The sequence below is a fragment of the Muntiacus reevesi genome, chromosome 5, assembly GCF_963930625.1.
Source record: "Muntiacus reevesi chromosome 5, mMunRee1.1, whole genome shotgun sequence".
Taxonomy (NCBI): Eukaryota; Metazoa; Chordata; class Mammalia; order Artiodactyla; family Cervidae; genus Muntiacus; species Muntiacus reevesi.
In genome coordinates this window covers 120,237,377-120,243,753 of record NC_089253.1, presented here as the reverse complement: position 1 = coordinate 120,243,753, position 6,377 = coordinate 120,237,377, and positions in this window count along the sequence as shown.

Genomic DNA, 6,377 nt, shown 5'->3' with positions numbered 1-6,377 from the left:
TTATATTTAACAAAAAAAAATTTATATTGTTCCAGCTGACTTAATTAAAATTAAATAAAATGGGAAGCTCTGTTCTTCCTTCGCACTGGCCACATCTCAAGGGTTTAGTAGCCACAGGCCTAGTGGATCCTGAAAAAGGGAATTCCGGAGCAGCAGTTCTCAGTGTGATCCAGGGTCTCCCCGGCGGTCCTCAAGGCCTTTCCAAGGGGGTCACCAAGGTCAAAATTATTTCCATATAATTAGACGTTATTTGCCTTCTTTCACTTATTTTTCTTCCACCAGTGTAGTACAGAGGAGTGTTCCAGAGGCCACGTAACATGTAATGTGACCACAGATTGAACATGGAAACATTTAAGAGAAGCAGCAGTTTGTATTAAGCAGATAGTGAAGAAATTTACCAAATTGTGAAACAAGGCGTCTCCTCTCCTTACTTATTTTTGTTTTGGAAAGTATAATTATCTTCCATTAAAATGTGTATATTTATATACTCAATGAGATTATTTTTAAATGAATTAATGAAAAGATTGAAATGTTCTCAGTTTTACTTTCTGATACAGTAATTATCGATAGCGAGAACTCTCACTTGTCTATGGTGTAAGAGGGCTTTGAGAAGAGCTGGCCTCCAGCAGCCTGACTCTCCAGCTTCATGGCCAGTGATTTCCTCTCCTCCCTCATACTTTTCACATGAACATCCAGCTCCAGACAAGATGAAGCAGATTCACTTTCTCCCTTTCCCTCTGGTTAAGTGCTTCCTAAAATCCTGAACATCACAGATACAACCAACATCTGAAAGGTAAAGCAAAGGCTAGGGACCTCAGGACTCAAGGAGCGACAAGTCACCAAGGTGGTATCAGCAGAGACCCAGACAGGCTGCTGAACTTCTGCTCTGGTCCAGCAATAATGAGACGCCCGCCACTCCGCAAGTGTGTCGACCACTGAATGGAAACCCTGGACTTTTACCCCCACTTGGCGGTAACCAGGAGGTCACCCGCCGCCCGCCCCGCCCGCCTCAGCAGAGCAGTAGGAAAGGGGCCCTGCAGAAACAGATCAGTCTCACAACACAATACCTGAAGTGTCCAAGATGCAATTTAAAATCACGCATGATGCCAAGAACCAGGAAAGTCTCAACTTGAATGAGAAAAGATAATTAGCAGATGCCAACACAGAGATGACAGAGAAGTTGGAATTATCTGACAAGGATTTAAAAACAACCATCATAAACATGCTCCACTGAGCAATGATAGCATTGCTCAATAACTTAAAATAAAGGATGACTTAAAGGAACAAATAGAAAGTCTCAGCACAGAAATAAAAGATAGAAAGAAGGATCACATCCTTTACTTGGGCCTTAAAAGTACCACTCGTGTTTCTGAGATGACCACCCTTTCTTTGTGCCTGGGCCAAGGTGTCTGCCTCTTCTTAGAACACCCATCTCTCCTTTTTAAATCCTGCTTGTCCCTGGGGCCAGCTGAGATGTCACCTCTTCTGTGAAGCATTCCTTGACTTCCTTGCCCCTTCCCCCTGAAAGCTCCCTACACCATAGCACTCACACTCAACTCCAGTTATTCTGTCATCTCTCCCTCCGCACCTGCCCAGTGTAAAAACTTTCCAGAGGGCCTGTGTCTTATCGCAGGTGCCCGGCACAGTACCTGGCTTAAAATAAGCACTCAGGAAGCTGTTGAATAAATGAATAAATCTATGAATAAATGGAAACTCTGCAGTGACTCTCTCTTTTTGATTGACTAAATCTAATTAATGCCTGTGGTCAGGCGTTAAATGCCCTACACAAACTGTGATACACGTTTTTTAGGTATTTGGCTTCCCTTCATACCTCCTACTCCTCTGCCGCACTGGAAAACAGTGTTGTGTTTTCCTGGAACTTCAAAGCACTTTTTATTTGTCACATACAATTATTAATTTCTTTCTTTTAAAATAAGTTTCTTTTTATTGGAGTAAAGTTGATTTACAATGTTGTTTCAGATGTACAGCCAGATGAATCATTTATACATATATCCACTCTTTTTTAAAAGATTCCTCTCCCACATAGGTCATTACAGAGGATTGAGTAGAGTTCCCTATTGAGTAGGTCCCTAATGAGGACCTGCTGGGCTTCCCTGGTGGTTCAGATGGTAAAGAATCTGCCTGCAATATGGGAGACTCGGATTCGATCCTTGGTTCAGGAAGATCCCCTGGAGAAGGGAATGGTTACCCACTCAACTATTCTTGCCTGGGAAAGTCCATGGACAGAGGAGCCTGTCGGGCTATCGTCCATGGGGTTGCAGAGAGTCATACACGACTGAGTGACTAGCACTTTGACTTCATTGTGCAAGGACTTACCAGTCATCATCTTATACAAGGAATGTGTGTATGTCAGTCCCAGTCTCCCAATTTATCCCTGCCCCCTCCCCCTCTGGTAACCATAAGATTGAAAACACAGTCTTTTGTTTTGTTTTTTCTTTTCTGGCAGCGCCATGGGGCTGGTGAGCTACTAGCTCCCCAACCAGGGGTAGATTCCGCAGACCCTGCAGTGGTCAAGCAGTCTTAACCCCTGGACCGCCAGGGAAGGCCAGAAGACAGTGTTCTGAAAGGACCTTTGACCTCTGTATATCCCCATCTCCACATACACATATGATGCGTTTCTCTCAGCCTCAAATATTCTCACCCACTTTTACAGCCCCACTCAGACATGGCCTCGCCGTGAGCAACCAGCCCCCGCTCTCCCCTGCTGGAAGGGGTCCCGCCCGCCTCTGGGTACACGGCACTTCACTTAATCTTTTCTCTGCCATACGTTTGTTTATTCTGGCTGCGCTGGGTCTTCATTGCTACATGCGGACCTTGTCTAGTGGCAGCGGGCAGCGGGCAGCGCCCACCCCTTGTTCTGCTGCCAGGGCTCTCGTCGCGGCAGCTTCTCCTGCTGCGGAGCCCAGGGCTTCAGTCGTTGCGGCCTGCGGGCTCAGCAGCTGAGGCTCACGGACCCTAGACCCCGGCTCAGTAGTTTCTGCGTGTGGGCTTAGTTGCCCCGTGGCACGAGGAATCTTCCTGGGTCACAATTGAAACCGCGTCGCCCGGCATTGGCAGGCGGATTCTTAATCACCGGACCACCAGGGAAGTTCTGTCTTTGCTTTTATTTGTTTGTTTGAATGCACTTGTGTTTGCCCCCAAGATTTAAAACTCTGTGGGTTTGGGACTCCCTGTCAGTCCAGCTGTTAAGACTCCATGCTTCCACTGCAGGCTGGGGTGTGCGGGTTTGATCCCAGGTGGGGGCCTAGGATCCTGCCAGTAGGCGGCACCGCGTGGCCAAAAAAGATCCGTGAGTTCAGACTCACATCTTGTTCATTTTTGCCTCTGCCACCGAGTCCCTAGCCTAGTCCTTGTTACTCTCAGGGAGTTTCCATTTCTTTTTCTGAGATCGTGGTACCTACTGCATAGGGGTTCTGTGGCTACTAAACCAAAAACACACTATTTAAATTTTGATACAGTCAGTATTCAATAAATGATTGAATGATTATTGTTATTATCATTTGAAGGAATAAATGATGGAGCAAGTCCTACCTACTCTACCTTCAAAACATCCTTTTGAATTCCACCTGTCTCCCTACCGCCACTATTATCGCCGTGCTCCCAGCTGTGACCATTCTTGATCCCATCACTGCAGTCCAGTGGGCCCAGCCTTTCTGGATTTGTGGAAGACAATTTTTCCATGGGCTGAGGAAGAGGAATGGTTTGGGGGTGCACATTAACTTTACTGTGCAGTTTATTTCTATATGTAATTATTCTGCATTATTATAAAGCGTTTTCAAGGGAAAAACCACGGGGCCACCCTGTCACCAACACACATATCCAGACTTAGGGGACAGTCCTCTTTATCCATGAAATGAAAATCTAGCAGAAGATACGTCTAGGTCCATTTTCCACAGTGAACTAGGTAACAGTCCAGGGTGAATTCTCCAGGGCTGACTGCAGGCAGAGCAGAGGGAACCAAGGCCTGGGGACTTGCTTGGCTGCTCAGACCTGGGAGAGCGCCCCCTGAGGAAATGCCCAGACATGAAGCCCCAGACCTATCCTGACCCTGCCCTCACCAGCTTCAGGACATCCAACTGCAGGAACCCTGAGGTCCCAGCGGAAGAGTGGGGAAAGCTTTGGATTCAGGACTTCTGAATTCCAGGTGATTTGGGCAAGCTACCTCCCCTCTCAGGGCCTGAGTTTGTAACTATGCCATAGGTTGTCGACTTGAAAATATCTTTGAAATGCCTTCCAGTCGTCACTGTCTATAATTAAAAGAGCTTCAGGTGTGGAATTCTCTGGATTAGGCTGTCTGAAGGGCCGGGCTGCAGGGGAGAGAAACCCAACATGGAGGCAATTGAACCAAACTGAGCCGTAGGACTGTTCATTGGAAGGACTGATGTTGAAGCTGAACCTCCAATCCTTTGGCCATCTGATGCAAAGAGCCGACTCATTGGAAAAGACCCTGATGCTGGGAAAGATTGAGGGCAGGAGGAGAAGGGGACGACAGAGGATGAGATGGCTGGATGGCATCATCGACTCAATGGACATGAGTTTGGGTGGACTCCGGGAGTTGGTGATGGACTGGGAGGCCTGGGTGGTGCGGTTCATGGGGTCGCGAAGAGTAGGACGCGGCTGAGCGACTGAGCGACCGAACTGAAGCCCATTGAGCGGTAGGAGCTCAGCGTGGCCAGCAGGTGGAGCTATTGCCACACCGAGATGCTCAAAGCAAAGCGTGGGGGGTGGGGGGTGGGCGGATTCTGATTTTTCTAGAAAGCAGAGTCCGTCAGGGCAAGCTGTCCAGCATCAAGAAGAACTAGTTACCACGGCACGCTGTCCCCTAAACACACACACACACGCGCGCGTGCACACACACACACACACACACACACACACACACACCTTGCTCCCAAAGCCTACACATTCTGACAAAGTCAGGGCAATGCACTGTTACAGGTTGCTGAGCCCGAGGCTGACAGCATATTGAAAAGCAGAGACACTACTTTGCCAACGAAGTCCATCTAGTCAAGGCTGTGGTTTTTCCAGTGGTGTGGATGTGAGAGTTGGACTGTGAAGAAAGCTGAGCGCAGAAGAATTGATGCTTTTGAACTGTGGTGTTGGAGAAGACTCCTGAGAATCCCTTGGACTGCAAGGAGATCCAACCAGTCCATCCTAAAGGAGATAAATCCTGGGTGTTCACTGGAAGAACTGATGCTGAAGCTGAAACTCCAATCTTTGGCCACCTCATGCAAAGAGCTGACTCATTGGAAAAGACCCTAATGCTGGGAAAGATTGAGGGCGGGGGGAGAAGGGGACAACAGAGGATGAGATGGCTGGATGGCATCACTGACTCAGTGGACGTGGGTTTGGGTGGACTCCGGGAGTTGGTGATGGGCAGGGGGGCCTGGCGTGCTGCGGTTCATGGGGTCGCAGAGAGTCGGACACGACTGAGCGACTGAACTGAACTGAGCCTGAGGCTGTAGGGGTTTCAAAGACGCAGCTGCCTTTCCTCCTCCCGGTTTCCCGGGAGTCTGTACCCTGTCCGGTGTCACCTGGCCTCACTCCCCTCCAGTCACACCCAGGGCAGGCTGTGTCACCAGACAGAGGCCAGCCTGACGTTTCTGATTAACTGACTTCCCTTTCTCCAACCCCCAGCCGTCACCTTCTAGGGAAACCTCAACACGTCCTCCGTTTGCCTCCCCGAGTCCTGGGGAGGAACGTCTGGTTAGAGCAGTGGGAGAAAAGCGAGGGGGAAGTGGTGGGGGGTGCGCTGCTGAGGGGAAAGGTCTGGCCTGGGCCAGATAAGCCTGGAAGGATCCTTTGTTTGGCCCCAACCGCCGCTGCCATTGTTGACACAACTGGGAGCCTTTCCCAAAGGTCCTCAGTGTCCGACAGCTCCCCTTCCCCCACTTCCTATGGGCTTGGGTGGAGTCGGGGGTGTCTGGGTCTGCGGGTGGTGGGGGCTTACGGACAGTGTTGCAGTTAGGCTGCTGTCTTAATGCAGAGGTGGAAACCACCCCCTTCAGGGGCTGGCAGCCAGATCTCTCAGAGAGACGTGCCCGCAGCTGGGGGCAGGGATGGTGTGACAGCTGAGGGGTCACAGGCCCTGGTTCCTCCCCATGGCCTGGCCTCTTTTGCATATGTGCCTCTTCTCAGAAGGTGTTCACGAAGGGCGTGGCTCTAAGTCGTCAGCATTCTCTCTGCTTTTCTTTTTGCAACTAGGAGCATCAGCTTCCCTGAGAGCATTCCTGTCTCCCCACCAGAGAGGGGAGCAGTCAGTAGGCCCAGATGAAAGGCAGCATCCTGGTTGGTACCCTGAGATGGTCAGCCCCTCCCCCCACGTCCCCACATGGTCCCCTTAGGTCTCATGGGGA